The 24,353-nt window shown below is 42.9% G+C and overlaps 1 protein-coding gene across 2 annotated transcripts in view; it reads right to left on the bottom strand.

The window, feature by feature from the left end:
• The window catches only part of LOC108413169 (lysophosphatidic acid receptor 1-A-like), a 46,567-nt gene extending 22,523 nt beyond the window's left edge, over positions 1-24,044 (bottom strand). For both annotated transcript variants that reach the window (XM_017685549.2, XM_017685550.2), the window contains exons 1-2: positions 23,890-24,044; positions 1-140 (exon numbers count right to left, since the gene is read on the bottom strand). The exon at positions 1-140 is cut by the window's left edge and continues 458 nt beyond it. The gene's annotated coding sequence lies outside the window, so the exon portion shown is untranslated. The remainder of the gene's footprint in view (positions 141-23,889) is intronic.
• Positions 24,045-24,353: the final 309 nt, after the last annotated feature.

Genomic DNA, 24,353 nt, shown 5'->3' with positions numbered 1-24,353 from the left:
GGGGGATGGTTGGTACACCAATGTGGTGTTTCTAGAAGAATTAAGCAAAGGGGTTCTTGGCTAATAGACTAGCGTGAGGCATTGAGCTTTGGTTCATGGGTTTTCCTCCAATATACCAAGAACAAGCTTCTGAGGAAGATCTGGGGGGAAAAGAAAAAAAATAAAAACTGAGTGAAAATCATAAAAATTAATGATAAATAAAAACAGAATACGATGATTTGCAAATCCTTTTCATCCTATATTCAACTGAACCCACTACAAAGACGAGATATTTAATGTTCAAACAGATAAACTTTATTGTTTTTTGCAAATATTCACTCATTTTGAATTTGATGCCTGCAACACGTTCCAAAGAAGTTGGGACAGGGGCAACAAAAGACTGGGAAAGTTGAGGAATGCTGTAAAAACACCTGTTTGGAACATTCCACAGGTGAACAGGTTAATTGGAAACAGGTGTCATGATTGGGTATAAAGGGAGCATCCCTGAAAGGCTCAGTCGTTCACAAGCGAGGACGGGCAAGGTTCACCACTTAGTGAACAACTGCGTGAGCAAATAGTCCAACAGTTTAAGAACAACGTTTCTCAACGTGCAACTGCAGGAATTTAGGGATTTCATCATCTACAGTCCATAATATCATCAAAAGACTCAGAGAATCTGGAGAAATCTCTGCAGGTAAGCAGCAAGGCAGAAAACCAGCACTGAATGCCCGTGACCTTCGACCCCTCAGGCAGCACTGCATTAAAAACCCACATCATTCTGTAACGGATATTCCCACATGGGCTCAGGAACACTTCGGAAAACCACTGTCAGTGAACTCAGTTCGTCGCTCCATCTACAAGTGCAGGTTAAAACTCTGCCATGCAAAGCGAAGCCAGATATCAACACCACCCAGAAACGCCGCCGGCTTCTCTGCGCCGAGCTCATCTGAGATGGACTGACGCAGAGTGGAAAAGTGTCCTGTGGTCTGACGCGTCCACATTTCACACTGTTTCTGGAAATCATGGACGTCGTGTCCTCCGGGCTAAAGAGGAAAAGGACTGTCCGGATTGTTTTCAGCTCAAAGTTCAAAAGCCAGCATCTCTGATGGTGTGGGGGGGGTGTTAGTGCCCATGGCAGGGGTAACCTGCACATCTGTGAAGGCCCATTAATGCTGAAAGGTCCATACAGGTTTTGGAGCAACATCTGCTGCCATCCAAGCAGCGTCTTTTTCAGGGACGTCCTGCTTATTTCAGCAAGAAGACGCCAAGCCACATTCTGCACGTGTTCCAACAGCGTGGCTTCGTCGTAAAAGAGTGCGGGTACTAGACTGGCCTGCCTGTAGTCCAGACCGTCTCCCATTGAAAATGTGTGGCGCATTATGAAGCTCAAAATACGACAGCGGAGACCCCCGGACTGCTGAGCAGCTGAAGCTGGACATCAAGCAGGAATGGGAAAGAATTCCACCTACAAAGCTTCAACAATCAGTGTCCTCAGCTCCCAAACGCTTATTGAGTGTTAAAGGAAAGGTGATGTAACACAGTGGGAAACACGCCCCTGTCCCAACTTCTCTGGAACGTGTTGCAGGCATCAAATTCAAAATGAGTGAATATTTGCAAAAAACAATAAAGTTTATCTGTTTGAACATTAAATATCTCGTCTTTGTAGTGGATTCAGTTGAATATCGGTTGAAAAGGATTTGCAAATCATCGTATTCTGTTTTATTTATGTTTTACACAACATCCCAACTTCAGTGGCATTGGGGTTGTATAAACAATGGTTCCTCAAAGGTTATTTAGTAGTTCTTTGCTTCATTAAAGGGTTCTTTGCATTATTTAAAAAAAAAAAAAAAAAAAAAAAAAAAGTTCCTCAGATTGATGGAGAATGTACTGGAGATGGTTCTATATGGACCCTTTTTAAAAAGGGTTCTTCTACTGTTATGATGTCAAACTTATTTTGGTACTATATAGGACATTTTCAAAAAGATTCAAGATTAAAGAGTTTTATTATCGTGTGCACAGCAGAACAGGCAGTTACACTGTACAATGAAGTTCTTACTTCGCTGTTCCTCCATTCACCAAATATAATCTTAAGAGAATAAAAAAGAAAATATAAGAATAACTCTAAAAACAGTAGTAAAACGTAAAAGTAAAACTGTGCAGAATGTGCAAAGTTGAAATAAAATTAAAGTTACATGTGCGAATGTGCGAATATGTAGAGCAGATGTTCGTAAAGTGCATCAAGTAACAGATGTAAACAGTAAACAATATCGTTCTGTGCAGTAACAGATGTAAACAGCAGCAGTGCAGTGTAGATAAGGTGCAGTTCTCCACAGAATCACATACAACATATTCTGCACGCATCTGAAGAACATTTCACAAAATGGTTTTAGAAAGAACTCCTAAAAACTCAAAGAACTCTCTAAGAGTTACATTAGCCTACGTTCTTAAAAAAAGATGGTGCTCGAAAGGTTCCTTCATAGTTCTTTGCTTGATTAAAGGGTTCTTTGCATTATAAAAGTGTTCATCAGATTGACGGAGAATGTTTTGTAGATGGTTCTATATGGAACCTTTTTGAAAAGGGTTCTATATAGCTTCAAAAGGGTTCTGGTGCTATACAGTCCTTTTAAAAAAAATGTTCTATATAGAACCACATACAACACGTTCTTTATCAATCTGAAGAACGCTTTCATGATGCAAAGAGCCCTTTAACCATGCAACATCTTTGATGTCTGAGTGGTCACGGTTCTATATAGAACCATCTTCTTGACTAAAGAACCCTTGAACCAGTGTAAAGCTAAAGAAGCAAACCTCAGCAAAACCTGTGTTTTAAAAAACTACAATGATGTCATAGCTACAGATGATAAACCCCAGAGTCATATTCACTGACAATTCACCGACTTCCTCGTTTCAATTAGTCAAAACAACCATGAAACGTGACGGGGAACGGCTCCGGTTGGTGAGCTCATGCACAGCACACCCTACTGAATTCCTGCATGAAAAGAAGAACTGCAAAAAAACAGCTTTATCTTTCACATTCTCTCTTCTCTTCCCCTCCAACACAATCAGTCAGAGTGTAGACTGTAACCTAATCTCAACCCAAACAGCCACACTGTCCAGTGCAGAGAGAGAGAGAAAAACAGAGGGCGAGAGACACTCCCACTCCAGAGAAACTCACTCAGCCAGAACTGCTCACAGTGGTGGTGATGGGAACCAGACGTCCCCCTCTAAAAGCTCCTCACAGTGGTGGTGATGGGAACCAGACGTCCCCCTCTAAAAGCTCCTCACAGTGGTGGTGATGGGAACCAGACGTCCCCCTCTAAAAGCTCCTCACAGTGGTGGTGATGGGAACCAGACGTCCCTCTAAAAGCTCCTCACAGTGGTGGTGATAGGAACCAGACGTCCCTCTAAAAGCTCCTCACAGTGGTGGTGATAGGAACCAGACGTCCCCCTCTAAAAGCTCCTCACAGTGGTGGTGATGGGAACCAGACGTCCCTCTAAAAGCTCCTACAGAAAGTTCCTACATGAACTGGTTCTGAATTCACTGCCTGATGACTGAGACGCTGTTTTATGAGAGTTTAGAGAACTTCAACTCCATTCATGGTGGAGGGAGACATGCAGGGCGCTGTGCGGCAAAATAGTCCCCAAAGAAAACTCATTATTCCAGATTTTCCACTGTTTTCCATCATCAACATTCCATATAAGCTCAGAAGACTCGTGTAGGTTCTCTGGTGGTTCTGGATGGTAAATAAAGTGTCTATATCTGTGTTGTAGTCATGGCGATGCCTGGTTCCCATCACCACCACTGTAAAGACACCACTCTATAATGAACCATGGAGGGAAGTAGGAGATTCCGAGTCAGAAGATACTCTCGTTAATCAGTGTCGGCCATATTGCAGGCTTTCATTTGTCAGGCCACATTTAATGCTCACTGCCCAATTCCATGCATTCCAATAATCTTTCCTGATTACTAATTATTACAAAATTAAAGCAACAATAAATAAATAAAACTATTTATTCATGCACCTGTTGATTTTTTAAAATTATTTATTAATTGTATTGCTGTTCTCCGTTCCAGTGTAAGCAGCTGTTAGTATTTGATTTCTTGTTATTTTGTCAATAATGGTGCTTTTGTAATTCTGTATTTTGCCATTTGCTTTAAAGATGTTTTAAAGATCTGTTTATGCATCCAAAAGATAACATCCTTAACACAATTTACCACTTCTAATTTCGTCATAGTGAGTTCAGCTCTATACTGCCCCCTGTACTTCAATGTTACTGTAAAACAACGGTGTCAAACCAACTACTAAAAGGGCCATATTGAAAAATCTCAACAAATATGTGGGCCAGCCGTGCTTTTATTTACTTTTACTTAACATTTTGCCACGACCTGAAAAACTGCAACAGCAACATGGGCACTGAAGACGTATTCTGAATAAAAATGAATTGTTTTAGGTAGTTTTTTTTTTTTTTTAAATGGCATATTTGTAGTTTAGACCCATAAACTAATCCCATAATAATAAATATTAAATAACGCATGGGATAATGATGCACCTTAGGATCTCGTGCACACGCGTTAATAAGTTGTGGCCTCGACTTAGTAAGGTGTGGGAATGACAGCGTAATATGTGGTATTATGATCTTGTTTCCATGCCTTACTAAGTCATGGCCAGGCTTTAGGATCTTGTTCCCATGCCTTATTAAGTCATGTCCACGAATTAATTAAATCAATCACCACGCATTATTTCTTTTTACACAGGATATCACCCGCAGGGCTCCATAGGCCATAGATTGTTTTTGGGCGAAGGGGGTCAGACACTATGTTGCAGTACATAATGGGGACCATAGTGCATTTCAGGGTGAAATGGGCTAATAATAATAATAATAATAATAATAATAATAATAGAAACTGTAAATGATTTCGCAGGCCTAACAGGGCTGTACCAGGGGCCTGATCTGGCCAACGGCATGGTGTTTAACACGTGGGCTGTAAATGTGTAAGACAGTAAAATACAAATCTCCATAAGGCTGAATGAGCCTGAACTCCTGCAACTGAAGATCTGCATGTGTGACCGAGCTGGGCAGGGCTGAACTTTAAACACCAGTTAACAGTCCGAGCCTGTTATTACACAAACCAGCACATTCTCCACCCTCCACACTCGTTTATCTCCACCTCTCCCTCGCTGTCTCTCCTCAGGCCTCATTCAGGAACTCTCACCTCGTAATCCTCACAAACGGCTCTGCAGTCCATCTTTATAAACAACAACGTGTCATACAGTGTTAGAAACCACATCAGAGATACTTAACACCTCCCCGTGGTTTGAGGTGAACGCGTGGTCATTTAACACTGCGCTAACTGGTGGGAGTTAGCTACATTAGCCTCATAGCTTCAGCGCTAAAACTAAAGAAGGAACGTTCACACACCGAACATCAACTGATATTTGAGGTCAGATGGGAAAAGCTTTTATTTGGGCCAAAGTGTCACTTTAATCTACAGCCACACCTCAAGTTCATGTGATAAACATTCAAGTCACATTTCTCTTTCCACAACTGCCAACTACGAAGGTTTTTAAGATAATTTCACTTTAATAACCGATTTGGCTCCAAAATAGCTCCAGATATCACCACTGTACATTCTGTATAACGGTTTACAGTCTACATCCATCTCCATTACTGAGGTCTTCCTTCTTGAATATGGGAATACAGTGTGTTGCACAGCAGGTCTTTGGTTTCATACCATATTGGGGCGGGAGATTTGACGATACGTGACCAATATCGGGATAAATTCCACCAAAACGCTTTTATCAGAGTTTTTGGTGGGGTTGATCGGCACTTCTTTTAGAGGAAGGCAGCCCACTGGGACATCACCTTTCAATGGAAGGGAACCCATTGTGACCATCTTTAGTTGGAAGGGAACCCATTGTGACCATCTTTAGTTGGAAGGGAACTCATTGTGACATTGTCTCTTTTCTCGGATGGCAGCCCATTTATTTTTACCAGCTGTTTGATTTTGTTCTTCCTGTTTCTTTGGAAACAGTTTATATTTGTGAACATTGATTAAAAGGCAAAAAATCCCAGTAATGAAAGTTGTTCAGTCTTTTTTAATGTGATGGGACAATTTTACTGGTGCATTTAGTTCACAAAACTGAAAAACTAAATATCATGAAAATTGTTATTTAAAAAGGCATGCTGTTAACATTTTAGCCATATCTACCAGTCTTGACTGCATCTACTCATTTATTTTCCCAAATCCATGCTTCCACTCTGCTGTAAACATCTGTAATAGGAGACAGAGTGTAAAAATGCACACTCTCAATAAAAAGATGATTCCTAAAGGGTTCTTTACAAAAGAATATGTTTCTATATAGAACCATCAACACTCAAAGTACCCTTTGGATGATTGTAATTAAAATCATTCAATTACTGTAATCTTTTTGAAAAGGGTTCTATATAGCACCCAAAACGGTTCTTCAATTGTTACAATCTTGGGCCTCACTTTATTTGGACAGTCCCCTGTAGATTATCTACAGATGTTCAAATTGTTAAACTTGAAACTCAGTTGATTCTAAACAATGGTGGGGTTAGGGTTTAGACCAGGCTTAGGGCTAGGACCAAGGTGAGGGCTGGGTTTAGGTTTTTTGGTTGAGGTTAAGTTTAGGACTTGGCCCAGGGCATAGGTTGGGTTTGGTTTAGGGTTGAAGTTAAGGTTCGGACTTGGCCCAGGGCATAGGTTGGGTTTGGTTTAGGGTTGAAGTTAAGGTTCGGACTTGGCCCAGGGCATAGGTTGGGTTTGGTTTAGGGTTGAAGTTAAGGTTCGGACTTGGCCCAGGGCATAGGTTGGGTTTGGTTTAGGGTTGAAGTTAAGGTTCGGACTTGGCCCAGGGCATAGGTTGGGTTTGGTTTAGGGTTGAAGTTAAGGTTCGGACTTGGCCCAGGGCATAGGTTGGGTTTGGTTTAGGGTTGAAGTTAAGGTTCGGACTTGGCCCAGGGCATAGGTTGGGTTTGGTTTAGGGTTGAAGTTAAGGTTAGGACTTGGCCCAGGGTATAGGTTGGGTTTGGTTTAGGGTTGAAGTTAAGGTTAGGACTTGGCCCAGGGCATAGGTTGGGTTTGGTTTAGGGTTGAAGTTAAGGTTAGGACTTGGCCCAGGGTATAGGTTGGGTTTGGTTTAGGGTTGAAGTTAAGGTTAGGACTTGGCCCAGGGCATAGGTTGGGTTTGGTTTAGGGTTGAAGTTAAGGTTAGGAGTACAGCATGTTTACAGTTAAAGAACATTATGGTCAATTTAGCAGATCTTTAGTTGAACTTGAAGCAAATTAAGTATCTACAAAGTGTCTGAAGTGGACTATCCAAATAAAGCGTTACCAAAGCTTGACGTCATAACAACAGAAGAACCCTTTTGGGTGCTATACAGAACCATCTACAGCACATTCTCCATTAATCTGAAGAACCCTTTCATGATGCAAAGAACACTTTATTCATATAAAGTGTTCTTTGAGTCTTCATGGGTCATTTCTTTACTAAAGAACCCTTGAAGAATTAAGAACATCATTAAGAACATATTCCACTGTACAGAGCTGCCTGTCTCTCTGTGCTTATGAGAAAATCTGTATATGAAGGTGAAAATATTGGAAGTGAACCATGGAGGTCAGTTATAAGGAGCTGCTCCCAGTTCACGCTCAGGTTCCTGTTCTCATATCTTGAACTCTGGCGAACTGAAGGGAAACCGATCCCTGACTGGTTGCACCCGGCATGAGCGGAGGAGGAACAAATCAGAAATTCCGCATTCCTGTTTCATTCAGGAGATAAAAACAGCTGCTTGTCACTGATTCCAGAAGCACAGCCGACAGTGCATGCAGCTACATGTCGTACACCCGCTGGAATCTGTATATGAATAGGTTCATTTTTGTTACATTATAAAAGCTACGGCTTCCAAATAGACTGCTGCTCTTGCAGCTCAGTTTCTCGACTTGGTACTCATATTTCAAAAAACAGAAAAAAGTAGTTATTTGGTGTTGACTGGATATGAAAAATGCACAGAGATGACAAACATTCACACATTTCTTGACCAAAAAAAAAAATAAAAAATCTACTTTCATTTCACACTGTCACACCGACTCTCCCCTCACTTCTCCTACCGAACTGATAGAAAAACTTGTTCTACAAACGCCTGCCACACAGGTACTACAAGGAAATGACTTTATGGGCATTTATACCTTCAAAAATTGTGACCTGGAGCTGAAAGGGGAAAGTCCCTCTTTACAAAGTTCCATAAAGATTTCCACTCTGACATGGTGAGAAAACCTCTGTGTGCTTACATTTTTTTTTAACGGCATTTGGCTGACACGCTTATCCAGAGCGACTTACAATGTGATCATTTCACACAGGTGGGCGAAGGTGGTGTTGGGAGTCTTTAACCTTACTCTTATTGGTACAGGGTAGGGTGCTTGCCCAGGTGGAGCACTGAACCCCAGTCTACAGCGTAGAAGGCAGAGGTGTAACTCACTACACTATCCAACCAACCACACTTGCACTTATCTGCTTGACCTGGATCCTGGACTGAATTAACATTAGCATAGCTACCAATAGCTATTTTAACCAGCCTTGCAGCGACAACAACACAAATCTATTACTTATATGTTAAAATTATTCAAGACTATATTAAGCCTTAGTTGCTATGTGCTTGCCAGGCTGTTAATCATGACAAGGTCAGTGGGTAGTGAACCCACTACTGCAGCTACGCCACTGATCGATTCCGCACCACGTCTTCATTCTAACTCCGCTGCTCGCATGGTTCCTCATGGATTCTCATCCTCATGGAGAGTTAACAAAGACATAAATAAGAACAACTTTGTTGACTAGCCTTCTAAATTTGTCTCATATTGAATATTAACATTATTACTTAAGATCATATCTGAAGTAAGGACTGCACTTCCTTTCAGACCCATGCTGAGTGGTCTTCTCACAGTGGAAGGATGGACAGAAGCACCTGTGGATGTTTTCACATCTGAAGCAGCTTGATCTTCTCCTCTCTCTCAGAGATCAAAGCTTTCAGTGCTGTTTATCTGATGGAGGCAGTTTTGGGGTCAATCAGGTCTTCCAGGTGATTGTAAGGAGGAACATCTCAGTTTTTGAACTCCAGTTTAGGAGCCTCCGGTCCCGAAGTTATAGGTATAAGGTATAAAATATGAAGGTTTGGACAGTGATACAGTGAGTAAAAGGACGCTAGTCAGGGGCTGTTTATCTTCTCTGTTATTGAGAATAAAGCACAGCCCATTCCTATTAGTCATGATATGGATGTGGCAAGCAACAAGTGACAATACAGGCTCAGGAAGTTGCATCATTTCATCCATTTCTTTTCTCAGAAAAGCAGAGTCATGCTAAGGAAAGGGTGCTTTGCGCTCGTTCAGCAGAAATTCTTGATAAGAAACATTCTGAAGTTTATAAGTCTCACGAGCTATGCAGTTCGTATCTACAGCCAGTCACAACAAACCCACTGCTGTCTGAACCTTCAAACCTCAGTGATGTTTCATTCATGATTCTTTAGGAAACAATTCAGTGCATCAAGAAATTCTAAATTTCCTAAGAATGCGATTGGATTACGAATCTTTTGGAAAAGATTCAGTGCATCAGAATATCAGATTTCACTAAGGTTGTATTCAGTTTAAGTCTTTATGAAAAGATTTTGTGCTTTGAGAAATCTCAACAAATTTCATCACAATTCAAGTAAATTTGATTCCTAAGGAAACAACTGAGCGTGATGCAATCTCACATTTCAAAATAAATCAAAGGTTCTTTAGGAAAGATTTGGTCCGATTCAAATTTCGGTTCTTTAAGAAATTAAATTTCACATCATCCACTGGGGAGAAAAGACCTCATGCAGAGGACGAGTCCTCATCAGTGTCCATCTGAAGCTCAGCCTTCGTTACTCATCCAACAGAAAAACTGCAGATTCTTTTGGCTATTTTTGAATAACAAAACATTTTTTTAATCTATTCATCTACTTTTCAAATTTTGCTCTTAACTCCAGAGACATCACATAAAAGACTAAAGACCAAATCAATGTACTTTCTTTTTTGGACTTTAAACGCTTATTAACTCTTGTTGGTATTTGAATGTCATGAGCACTTCCCTCATATACACTCAAACACAATCAGCCCACTGTCCTGAGAACATGCACCAACACTGACCACAGTCCTCTCACACAGCCACTATTGATCACACTCCATCACAGTGATGGTTTGAACAGCATTAAAAGGTGAAAACTCCAACCACACTGTTCACAGCTGAACTACAAGCTTTAAAGTCCAGCAGAAGCCAGCACTCCTACCTGTAGGGAAAGAGGGAGACGCTCATACAGGAACTCTGAGCCACATCTTTCTTACATGTTGGAAATAAAGGTTCTGCACAGGTACATTTTTTGTTCTTCAAGGTACAAACAGTATAAACGTTCCCTCAAAAGGTTCTACAGTGGTTTTAAGGTCTGATTGTGAAGCTTAAATCAGTTCCTCCAGGTGAAAAGTTGGTATTTGTTCCTTTTCATAACCGAATGATTTAAATCAGAGCAGTAGAGTAAAAGCCTGGAGGCGAGGCGGGGCGGGGTGTGTGGAGTCAGTCCAGCTTAGAACAGATCATTTCAGTGGATTATGGTTCAGTTATGTTCCCTGACTAAAGGGACTGAGATGGAGCCTTGAGGGTCCCACCCCAGTGACAGGAGGGGAACTGCCCCAGAGACAGTCTAGAACCTTTATTTCTGAGAGTGAACAGTGAACCATCCAAATATAGTGTTACCAAATTTGGCATTAAAATCGTCAGGAAAACGCCATATTTAAGCGTGTTCTCTCTGTAGAGGATGCACTCTTTATTTACACCTAGAAAATCGACAAAGTGTGTAACTTGACTTTCTGAGCTCTGGCTCAGAGCTCTGTTATGATAAAATAAACCTTTACAAAGGCCCCTTCATGCCCAGCAGCTACACTTCTGACTGGTCTAAAGTAAAATTTGCTATTATTATGCCTTTGATATATTTTTAACAACAACCCCCAATAAGTCCCCACTAGATTTGGATTTTATACTGTTTAGTATAGCATGTGACCAAAATACCAAATTTCATGATCAATTAAGGTGTGTAAAAGCTCAAGTTTATACCGTAAAATTAGCTAACATTTTAAAAACATCTTCAGAAGTGTGTTCAGAGCTCAGAGAACATGAGGACTGAATCAACACTTCAGACACACACATTTGTGAGTTAACATTTACAGAGCTGAAAAGTAACGATGAAAACCAAACACGGCTCTGCAGGGAGGTGTCCCCAAACATCTGACGGGCAGCGTATCCCGATATCTGCTGTGATTTGTTTACTGGATTAGGACGTCAGAGAACTTATGTAATTCTGACACAACAGTAGTAACACCCAGAGAGTAGAACGCAGTGGGAGGAGCACAGTCTGTTTACAGCTCAGCTTTCAGGGCTGCCAGACCTGCCAGACTCCTCTGAAACCTGCAACAAAGCTGATGACGTTCCTCAGGGACTGACCGGCCGATTTCAGAATCGCAGGAGGTGCAATAACGAGTCTAAATCCAGCTTCCGTAAAACAGTCGATTCTGGATCTATTTCAGACACAAAGATCACTTTATTAGAAACACTCTCCCTGTGCTTCCACTTACTGGCCACTTTATTAGAAACACCCTCCCATGTACTTCCACTTACTGGCCACTTTATTAGAAACACCCTCCCATGTACTTCCACTTACTGGCCACTTTATTAGAAACACCCTCCCATGTACTTCCACTTACTGGCCACTTTATTAGAAACACCCTCCCATGTACTTCCACTTACTGGCCACTTTATTAAAAACACCCTCCCATGTACTTCCACACACAAAATAAAGAAAAGAAAGAAAAAAGACAAAGAAAGAAAAACAAAAGTGAAAGAAAGACAGATAGACTGATACAGATAAAGTAAGAGCGATTGAGTAAGAGAAGAATGAGAGTGAGAGAGCTACAGAGAGAGTCAGAGAGAGTGAGAAAGCAAGAAAGAGCAAAAGAGAAAGCGAGAGAGCGCGAGAGAGAGAGAGCAATACAGAGAGAGTGAGAAAGAGTGAGGGTGAGAGAGCTAATCAGAGAGAGTGAGAAAGAGTGAGAGAGAGCTAGACACAGAGAGAGAGAGAGAGAGAGAGAGAGAGAGAGAGAGAGAGAGAGAGAGAGAGAGAGAGAGAGAGAGAGAGAGAGAGAGAGAGAGAGAGAGCGCGCGAGAGCGCGACAGCTAGACAGAGAGATAGAGTGAGAGAGAGTGAGAAAGAAAGCTAGACAGAGAGAGAGCGAGAGAGCTAGACCGAGAGCGCGAGAGAGCTAGACCGAGAGAGAGCGAGTGAGAGAGCGAGTGAGAGAGCAAGAGCGAGTGAGAGCGAGTGAGCTAGACTGCCCACGGCAGACTGGCAGGGGTGGTGGCCCAGGTGGTGGCGTTTCACTCCACTTGCATTTTGCCATCTTTCATTTTCCTCGTTTGAGTACCATGCAGTCACTGTATCTTTCCCACTAAACTTCATACTGTTGTTCTTTATCATCCTCCCTCTCTTCTAGGCTACTTTATCAATGAGTTAGACACTCTACTGAGTCTCTTCTCCATCGATGAAACCCCGCTCATAATCTTGGGCAACTTCAACCTGCCATCGGACACCTGTCCATTCCATCCCTTTGTGCTCCTCTTCTCGGCGCAACTTGCACTCCACTCCTTCCTAATCTTCCACCTCAACTAACCTGACCACCCTTCCCCATCCTGACTCATTTTCCTTTCTCTCACTGAACATGGCTATGGATGCTTTCCTTTCTTCACTCTCATCTGCAATTAACTTTCTGTGTCCTCTCTCCTCCAGGCCAGCAAGATCTTCCTCACCTGCCCCCTGGCTGATGGGTGTCCTGCACATCAACCAGCAAGAACTAAGGAAGGCTGAGAGAAGGTGGAGGAAATCCCAGCTCGACTCGGATCTTCACTCCTACCAATCTCTCCTTTCCAAGCTCTCACTCGAAGTTACTGCTGCAAAGTCATCTTTCTACAGAGGGAACTGGAAGTATCAGCATCTAATCCACGCATGCTCTTCAACATTTTCTCCTCTCTTCTCAACCCTTCTCCACCTCCACCCTGTTCTCACCCCTGATGATTGTCACCTTCTTTGAGGAGAAGGTTGACAGAATCCACCGGTCTTTTCCCCCTGTCCACATTCCTTCCACTAGACCGCCTCCTCTCGTTCTCAATCCCTTAAACTGTTTTTCTTCTCTTTCCACAGATGCTGTCCTTCAACTGATCAAATCCAGTAACCCAACCAGCTGCCCACTGGATCCCATCCCATCTACATTGTTTCAGTCAATCTCTGAGGACCTACTGCCCTTCATCACATTTCTCATCAACAAGTCCTTGGCATCAGGCAAAGTTCCATCAACTTTCAAGACTGCAAGAGTACTCCCCATCCTGAAGAAACCCATGCTTGACAGCTCTGATGTCAACAACTACAGATCGGTATCACTTCTTTCTTTCATTTCAAAAATTCTTGAACGTGCAGTCTATAATCAGCTTTCTTTCTTTCTCACACAGAACCAGCTCCAGAACCCCAACCAGTCTGGCTTCAAACCAGCACACTCAACAGAATCTGCCCTCATCGCAGTGACCGAGAAGCTCCAATCAGCAAGATCAGCCAAACTGTCATCTGTCCTGATCCTTCTTGATCTCTCTGCAGCTGTCTCTCTGACACACAGGTCTCCAGTCGCATCTCGGCATGTCTGTCTGACATCTCTTCATGGATGGCAGCTCACCACCTGAAGCTCAATCCCAGCAAGACTGAGCTGATATTCATCCCTGCAACTACAGGTCCTCATCATGATCTCACCATCTCAATCGAGAACTCTCCGATCCGTCTGTAGAGGCAAGAAGTCTGGATGGCCAGTTATCGTTCTCGACTCACATCGCGAACATGACTCGGTCATGCAGGTATCTCCTGTACAACATTCGGAGGATCTGACCCTTCCTCACCTGAGAGGCCACCCAGGTGCTAGTGCAGTCTCTTGTTATCTCAAGGCTCGACTACTGCAACTCGCTCTTGGCTGGTCTTCCCATGCAGACCATCAAGCCTCTGCAGCTCATCCAGGATGCGGCAGCATGACTCGTCTTCAATCTTCAAGTTCAGCCACGTCACCCCACTGCTGCGCTCCCTTCACTGGCTTCCTGTAGCTGCATCAGATTTACACCCTAATGCTGGCCTACAAAGCCAGAAATGGACCAGCCCTACCGACTTGATGGCAATGGTGAAATCTGGAACTGAACCACGAGCCCTTCGAGCTTCGAGTACAGCTCGGCTTGACCCGCCATCCTTCAAGGTGCACGGAAGACAAGCGTCGAGAATGTTCTCTGTACTGGCACCCAGGTGGTGGAATGAACTCCCACTGGCCGTCTGAACAGCAGAGTCTCTTGCTGTCTTCAAACGCAGACTGAAGACTCTTTACACAGCACTTAAATCAGCACTGAATTAAGTACTGATTGCAATATATTGTGCTCCACTTGTATATCATACTTTACTGTATTGCACTGTGTTTTGTAGTTTAGTCTATTGTTGAATGCACTGTGTATTATAGTTTGTGTTGCATTGTATGGCACAGAGTTCTGTGCTCAACTCTGTTCCTTTTCTCTCTGTATCTACACTGACTTTCGTTTCTAGCAGTATCTGAGCTCAGGACTGTCTTTTTCTCTAACCTACTGGTAACTAGCAAAGATACTTTCTCTAGACAGACAAAGCACTTCTTGTAAGTCGCTCTGGGTAAGAGCGCCTGCTAAATGCTGTAAATGTAAATGCAGACAGAGAGAATAAGAGAGAGCGAGAGAGAGAGAGCTTTGAGTGTGAGAGAGAGCGCGAGAGAGCTAGACAGAGAGAGAGCTAGAGTGAGAGTGAGTGAGAGTGAGAGCGAGAGAGCTAGACAGAGAGAGAGCTAGAGAGAGTGAGTGATGGAGAGAGAGCGAGAGAGCTAGAGTGAGAGAGAGTGACTGATGGAGAGAGAGCGAGAGAGCTAGAGTGAGAGAGAGTGAGTGATGGAGAGAGAGAGAGAGAGAGCTAGACAGAGAGTGAGCTAGAGAGAGAGAGTGAGTGATGGAGAGAGAGTGAGCGAGGGAATATCTAAAAGCAGTTCAGACTCCAGCTGATGGTCCTGACTGGTGGGTAAAACAGTAAATAAATCAATCAATAAATAAAAATAAAATATGTTTAAAGATCATTAGCGCAGTAATCATCATGCACGCCGACCCCCACTGAGCAGAGGCAAGCCCATGGTTCCTTGTGGTTCCCTGCAGAACCCTCAGGTGCAGAATTTTATTAGCATGACTATCAGAAAAACTTTCCTTCTCTACCCTGAAAGTCCCGGCCGACGTTCAGACATGTCGGAAACTGCATGGCCTCCATACCAGCCGGAGTGTCGTCATCACCCTCAGAGCTGCAGAGACTCGCTCCACGTACTCGAGAAAACACGGCCAGATGATCATATCTCCAGCTCCGCATTCAGGGGCGGAAAAGAGTTGCAACCAACCGACACGGTGTTCCAGGAGCAAAGGTCAGAATTAGGAAAACTGTTTAAAAGGGAGAAGCTCCCATAGCTGTGCTGTCATCAACACTATTAGGTGCACAGTGACTGTTAACCCGTTTAGCTGAGCACCCGAGTCAGGGATGTTTGTCTCATTTTACATGACAATTTCACATTTAAAGCAGCCCACTTTTGTTTTTGCGGCAGCAGGTATGAAGGAACCGACCAAACATGGACAGCAGAGCACTTCGGTTTCCTCTCGTAGTGCTTAAGGAGCTGCACTCACTTAGCTGCACCAGATGAACCATGGAGCAGCTGCTACTGAGCAGTCGACGGCAAATTTTTCAAATTTTATCTGTATATGGGACACAAATATCAGACATATAACCATTCCTCCATTCCACCTTAAAGCAGCAGTTACGTTCAGGTGAGCGTACAGGTGGCAGAACAACTGAGCCTGCAGGTCAGTGCTGGAAAACACCACTGACTGGTTTATCAACATACTGTTCAGTTTCCTACAACAAAAAAATTTCAGATTCACATCCCAGAATAATTCACCACAGTTAACCTACAAAAATGGGTTAACTTTAGTACCTAAACTGGTTTTATTTGATGATAAATACATGAACTGTGATGTAAATCAAAATGGTCAGAAACCTTAATTACTCTGTAATGTGAATGTTTGGCTGAAACTGCCAGTTACAATCACTACTAGATCATCTGAGGTCCCCAATAAGGGAGGTGAAGTTAAGAAAACCAGAGTAGAAGATGGTCATGTTCCTTCAGATGCAGCCACCTTGGACAAGCTATTCCTTGGTCAAGCTATTCCTTGGTCCAAGGAATTTAAGCCTCCTAGGGAAATGGGGCTCGACTCCATTGATCATGTAAAAGAAAAGGACCCTCTACTTACGGCACCCCAATGATGCTGTTGCCATAGCAAATCAAGGACTTAACATAACAGATAGTAGACAGCTTGCTAAAAAGGTATTATCCAATCCATTGATGGCAAAGGTCTCTGTGAGCGTTTTGAAAGAGTCTTCCTGCTTCACTCCGGTACTGATAAATACAGCAGTGATGACACTGATTCTACAACTGCTGGTCCTCATTTTAGACAACTTGTTGAGTCACTGTGATCAGACCTTGGGCAAGCACTAGTGACCACTGTTTCAAACTGGCATAAAACTAAATGGGGGAACCTCAAAGATGAGCTTGATCGCCTAGACTGCAATTTGGATTTCTGCGGTGCTCCTGCTCCTATAAATGTACTCACAGAGAGTAGCTCTAACCCAAGCTCCAGGCAGAACTTCACTTCCAACAGGAAGGATAAGCTATCTGAATGTCACTGCCATGAGTTTGGTCATCACTGTCGTAAAAAGCAGGCAAGAATATACAAAAAAGGTGTGAGGGTGAACGGGACCCCAGCAAGAAATTCCTTTGAGGGAATTTCTCAGGGAGGTCCAGCTGGAAACCTTTTTCAGGGAATTTCAAAGGATTATCTGTGATAATGAGGACAGGGAGTCACAGAGCAGTTGTCTTTGGTAATGAAGGCAAAAGGAGGAGTCATAGTTTTTTCTGCTCCTCCTTTTAACTAATTATTCTGATGCTTAAGCTTATCTGGGTGTTGAACTATCTTTCTGTTATTTAAGCCAGATGTAAAAGCACTTTTTCACATTTATGCAGTTTTGTTGCCCACAACAACTCTGGGCCTTATTTTTTTTATTGGGCCTTATATTTTTATGTAACTACAGTAGTTGATCAACCCTTATGCTACCATTTTAAAAGCCACTATACGATCCGCTTGTAACTCAGCTACAGTCCAGACTGGGAATTGGACATGGCTGAATTCGGATGCAAAAGTTGCTCCAGATGGTGTTTGGACCAAAGGGGGAAACTTGCATTTGAAGCATTGCTTTCTTTGTCTCGTGACACAAACACATCCTTTGGGTAAGTAAAATCAGTTTTTCCCGAACGGTGCTACTAAGTTAGTGCTGAAGGAATCCATATGATAGTTTCACACCAATTAGTCATGGTGAGGAAACATGGCATCTAGATGAGGCTCCACGTTAAGGTTCTGCTGATAGCTGATGTATCAAATGTGAAGAAAAGAAAACACAGATAAATGTTTTCCCATTGTAAGGTTGTGTCTGCACCCCAGAATTGAATCCAGGGTCAGCTGGAGAGGGGGTGGGTGAAGCAGAGCCTCAGGGAAGAACCGTGGTTTTTAGGCCATTGGGGGCCACCCCTGTAGGTGAATATTTCAACACACTGTGTGGAACCATACCAGTCCCCTCTGAAGGACAAATAGTGGGGATAGCAGATAACCTAATTCTGAATGAATAACTTCCCAACTCTGATGAACAGTTTACTGCGCAAAGATTTCATTTTGTGTGTTACAGATAAACTGAAGCCAGTGTTCCTGCCCAGCATGGCACGAACGTCACTACACACCTAAGCTATGAAGAACTGAGTGCCTGCTGTTGAAGGTGGACTTCCAAGATCTGCTATGCAACATAACAACGTTGAAGCAAACTTTCCTAGATCCTACAGACATCTCCAATATTCAAGAATATTTCCATTACAGAGTAGCAGCATTAAACAGCTCTAACCATTGGCTCCATTAACACTTAGGACACTTTCTGGCACAATGCTATGGAGATTATGGCATTATGCCATTCCATACAGTTACAGCCACTTTGTTTCTGCCGTCGACTCCTCACTGTACGCATGTTTCGTACTTGTAGCCATAAAACAGTTTTGTGATACTCTGTTAGGGAGAATCAGAGGGGGAATTGAGAGAAAGTACAGGTCTTTTAACATCTGCTTTCTTCTATTCCGTAGCCTATGTTGTCTTTTTGTTGTTGGCTGTATCGTCTTACAGTTGTCTGCCTTTTGGTGTTTTATCTGTATTGTTCCCCTGAGGTGAGAACATCCTCACCTTACCCCTGGGGTCTCTCTTAACCCCAGACCCCCTTCCCCTTCTTCCCCAACCTTTTGATTGTCACCTTCCTCCCCCGACCCCCAGTCTCTCTACTTAAACCATCAGACTGGAGTGCTGACCAATGCTGACCAGGCTAGACTACAATGGACTGGTGACACAGTGATGACCAAGCTGTGCCCGTGCCTGATCGTCTGCATTAAGATTAAATTAAGTGATTACGTGACCCTCATTAGAAATTTCACCTCCGCATTAAACCCATCCATGAAGTAACACCACATACACTCTAGTGAGCACACACACACACACACTAGGGGGTAGAGAGCAGATGGGGGTTAGGTATCTTGCTCAAGGACACCTCAGTCACGGATTGTTGGTGCTGGGGATCGAACTGGCTGGTTCCCTAACCTCCAGCCCACGACTGCCCCCTTATCCACATGTGCGTGAATAAGACTAGACTCCTGATCCTGCTGACTGACTGTTGATCAATGGCGTTGTACCCATACTCTGTATGTGGAAATAAACTCCAGTCAATGCCAGAGCTCCCATTTCTAACAATAACCCCTGATTCATTTTCTCAATAATCCCAGAGTCATGGACCAAAAAAACATTTTCTTAATAATCTCACATTCTCCATCTTCATAATCCCCAATTTAATATATCTTCAAAGTGCAGGTTTCCCTCTCTTTGTAATCCCTAGATCACTCTCTTCATGTCTGTCTTTAACATCTGCTTCACAGCTAATAAATCAGTAAAATCCATGTTGTAATGAGTCTATTAACATCCTTGATTTACTCTGCAAATAAACCAGCGTAAATTCCATTTTTACTGCATTTATAGAGTGGACTAAATCCCTGTTTTACTCAGTGCATAATCCAGTTTTAATCTCTAATTTACCTTATTAATAAACCAGTTTTAATCCCAGCGGGACTCTTGAAAAACCAGGCTTTTGCTCTTTTCATTAACTACTTTTAATCTCTAGTTCTGTAGTCTATAATCCATCTTTAAATCTCCAGTTCATTAGTTATTAACCCAGGTTTAATCCCTGCTTTTCTGTATTGACTAACTGTTTTTAGTCCTGGCTTTATTCAGTTTATGAATCAGTTTAAATGGCATTTACTGTGTTAAATTGTTATTAAATTTTGCTTCACTATTTGGTTTATAAACCATTTTTATCTCAGCTGCTCAGACTGGTTATAATCCCTGTTTAATTACATTTCTAATCTGGGATTATAGCCCATCTACAGGCCTACTCCAGGCTTTTTATTGTATTTTTCTAACATTTAAAGGTCATGAAATGGTACAAGTATGCCCCTTTTCCTGGGAAAGTGAATGCTTTGTGCCTTTAAAACATATTTAAGATAAACAATTTATATTGCACATTTATACAACACTTATACTGTATGTACCTTAATGAGTTCCAACCTGTACAGTAAAGGTGGGCGATATGGCAATTACATCGCAATACTTGATAACTGTGAAAACAAGACATTTTTATGATACACGACATTCGGTTTTTCTGGGATTTTATATTTTGGAATAGACAAAAAAAAGAACCTGCTAATAAATCTACTAGACTAGAATGATTTTATTCAGTGTTTTATAAACTGTGCTGCAGTAAATCTAAACAGGCCTAACTGTGCTCACTTTGTGACGAATCATGTGGTCGGTGTTCTTTAAGCGCTGATCATTCTCAGAATAGTGAGACAATTTATCATGATAAGGATAAAACATGTTGTATTGTCCAGCCCTGCTGTACTCTGACAGACAGCTTGGTGGCACTACTGCGTGTTATGCTGATGAAATGGGGTTTAAAAGCACCGTCACTGTTTCCTTTCCTGTCCATGACTAAACTTTCCCCTACACCTAAATTACACACTGAGCTACAAGCCCACCAAACCCGCCGTCAGGAGGGAAAAACCCACCTTCACATTCCTTCCATAAGCCAGACCACTCATCTCTCATTTGCATCTGAAACTCATTGGGCAAAACACCTGCACTTTTCACACAGGCGTAATCTCTGGTTTCCTCTCGTCATAATCTGTACTTCCTGCCCATAAACTCATTCTGATCACAAACAATATCTACACTTTGTACTATTTTGCTCATAAACCATGTATGGGTGATAATCCCACATTTTCTATCTTCACAATCCCAAATTCATTATCTTCATAATCCCAAATTCATTATCTTCATAATCCCAAATTCATTATCTTCATAATCCCAAATTCATTATCTTCACAATCAAGCCAGGGGCAACAGTGGCAAGGAGGACCTCCCTCAGAACTGAGGAAGAAACCTTGGGAGGAACCAGGCTCACCAGGTGGGACCCGTCCTCCTCTGGTCAAACTACCTACAGAGTTATTATACTACTAATATTAATAGCAGTAATATTAGTAGATGACTATGAGCTATTTCTTCATAATCCCAGATTCACCATCCTCATAATCCACGCCTTCCTTACTTCATAATCCCAGATTCACCATCCTCATAATCCACGCTTTGCTCTCTTCATAATCCCAGTTTCGCTATTTTCATAATCCATGCATCTATGCTTAGCTCTGTTCATAAACCTTGTTAACTGTTCATAAACATCTGTAATCCACTTGTCTCGTGCGTTTAAACAGTATTTACTCTGTTAATAAAAAGGGTTTAATCTGTCTCATAATCTATGTATAATCCCTGTTTTAAAACATACTTCACTCTACTCATAATGCAAACCTTAAACCCCATTTAATCTCCTTAATCCAACACTCTCCATAATCCAAACTAATTCACTATGTTTATAATCCAGTTTAGTCTCTGCTTTGTTCTGTTAATTTACCATCTTTAATCCTGACTCAAATGATAGATCATCTTAATCACTGTCTTATCCTATTCATAACATGGCATTAACCCCTAGATCCTTATATTTATAACCTGGGTTTAATCCCATGCTTTCTTTTGATGTTCTCTGTTCTACTGAGTTAGTAAAACAGAGATTAATACTAATTTATTATGTTCACAAACCAGTTTTAATCCCAGCTTTATTATGAATATAATTTTGAATTAAACCCACATTTACTCCTCAGAATTTCTGTTTTACTACAGTCCTTGTCTTATTAAATTGGAAACCACTGTTCAATCCCTGTTTTTTTGTTAATAAACTGGTTTAAACTCCAGTGGCCTCACCTTAGTTTTATGGACTAGATTTATTCTCTGTTCATCTCTGATGATAAACTGATTTTAATCCCTGTTCTATTGTGTAAACCAGCTTTAATCCTGGCTTTACTCTGTTAATAAACCAGTTTTAATCCCAGATTTACTCAGTTTAGAGTCCCATTAAAATTCCTGTTTTACTTTAACCCCTGCTTCATTCAACTACATTTTCAGATCCTGCTCTAACAATAAAAACGTTGGTGCAGCCGCTACAAAAACGCATCAGATAAGCAGCAGATAAAACACATTGGAGTTTATAGCAACGTAAGAGGGTAGGTACAGTATCCTGGGTGCGGCAAGAAAAAAAAACAGCAATACAAATCAACAACCAACTAAATCAATGACACCAAGACAAGCCAACTCAATAAAACAAAAGCCCAAACCTAAGACCGAGACGGCATCGAGAGCGACCAAACCTACAGTCCACAGCACCGAGAGCGACCAAACCTACAGTCCACAGCACCGAGAGCGACCAAACCTACAGTCCACAGCACCGAGAGCGACCAAACCCACAGTCCACAGCACCGAGAGCGACCAAACCCACAGTCCACAGCACCGAGACCGACCAAACCCACAGTCCACAGCACGAGAGCGATCAAACCTACAGTCCACAGCACCGAGAGCGATCAAACCTACAGTCCACAGCACCGAGACCGACCAAACCTACAGTCCACAGCACCGAGACCGACCAAACCTACAGTCCACAGCACCGAGACCGACCAAATCCACAGTCCACAGCACCGAGACCGACCAAACCCACAGTCCACAGCACGAGAGCGATCAAACCTACAGTCCACAGCATGAGAGCGATCAAACCTACAGTCCACAGCACCGAGAGCGATCAAACCTACAGTCCACAGCACCGAGACCGACCAAACCTACAGTCCACAGCACCGAGACCGACCAAATCCACAGTCCACAGCACCGAGACCGACCAAACCCACAGTCCACAGCACGAGAGCGATCAAACCTACAGTCCACAGCACCGAGACCGACCAAACCTACAGTCCACAGCACCGAGACCATCAACCAATACCACGCAGACAGAATCAGCCAAAACGAATCAATCAATCTATAACACCAAGACAAATAAATCAACCCCCAAATTGATACCAATATTGATCAATCCACCACTAATACCATTAAGTCAAAAATCAATGTACACCCCACCTCACCAAGACTAATCAAATCAATGCACACCCCACCTCACCAAGACTAATCAATCAATGCACACCCCACCTCACCAAGACTAATCAATCAATGCACACCCCACCTCACCAAGACTAATCAATCAATGCACACCCCACCTCACCAAGACTAATCAATCAATGCACACCCCACCTCACCAAGACTAATCAATCAATGCACAACCCACCTCACCAAGACTAATCAATGCACACCCCACCTCACCAAGACTAATCAATGCACAACCCACCTCACCAAGACTAATCAATCAATGCACACCCCACCTCACCAAGACTAATCAATCAATGCACAACCCACCTCACCAAGACTAATCAATGCACACCCCACCTCACCAAGACTAATCAATCAATGCACACCCCACCTCACCAAGACTAATCAATCAATGCACAACCCACCTCACCAAGACTAATCAATGCACACCCCACCTCACCAAGACTAATCAATCAATGCACACCCCACCTCACCAAGACTAATCAATCAATGCACAACCCACCTCACCAAGACTAATCAATGCACACCCCACCTCACCAAGACTAATCAATGCACACCCCACCACGACTTGTAGACACAACGCCAACAGAAATCTCCCAAACCCGTGAGAGTCCATGTCCATCTTTGCCCAGGCATCATGAGAGCAGCCTGACTTCATGTTCCTCTTTCAGGGCAGGTTCGCCTGAGGTCTAAACCACGGCCTGCATCGGTGTTTGCGTCACTCACTGCTGTGAGTTTCAGAGCATTGCTGTGGATTTTCAGGCTCCAGGTAACCCAGGCAGACACTTACTGTCTGTTTGTGAAAATAAACCCCTTTTCTGCGGTGCCACTGACTGTAAACCACATATCCCAGCACAAAGCCCAGAGCTCCAGCTGCAGGAACAGCGGCTGGGCTTCCCAGGCGCCGCTCCAAGGTGAACGGAGTCACCTCCTCAAACCAAGCCAACTCGAGCCCCAAGTCACGTCGAGCTAAACACTTTCTAAAAGCCCAGAACCACAGAAGAGCGCGCTGGTTCCTCCCTCTTACCCCTCCTTCGGTTCTCCTCTGTTCACTCCATGCCCCTCCGGTCCCGAAGAGTGCGAGTTCTCGGTTAAACACTCTCTTTAGTGCCTCTCTCCGCGGCGTCTCTTCACCTGCGATGGAGGAAGTTTGAGCCTCAATGCAGGGTGCGGCAGCAGCGCCGCTGTTTTTTTCCCGCCCGCTTTCGGGTAAGCTCCGCCCTCCCTCGCTGTGATTGGCCGCCGCTTCGCCCTCACACAGCGCCACGCTGATTGGACGGTTGCAGACGTCGCTCACATCGCCGTAGCAACCGCGGAACGCGGAGCGGCGGTAAACAAAAACAAACCAAATGTTTCTGATTAAAAAACACAATTTTACCAAAATGTTAACAGAAGAAACTGCATTCGTATATTTTTCCATTTAAGAGACTGTCTTATACAGAATTACAGTGCACGAATTATACTTACATACACACATAATCGCAGAAGTAT

The sequence above is a fragment of the Pygocentrus nattereri genome, chromosome 12 (assembly GCF_015220715.1).
Source record: "Pygocentrus nattereri isolate fPygNat1 chromosome 12, fPygNat1.pri, whole genome shotgun sequence".
NCBI lineage: Eukaryota > Metazoa > Chordata > Actinopteri > Characiformes > Serrasalmidae > Pygocentrus > Pygocentrus nattereri.
The sequence above is the reverse complement of the archived record's forward strand: the minus strand, read 5'-3'. Positions and strand labels throughout refer to the sequence as shown.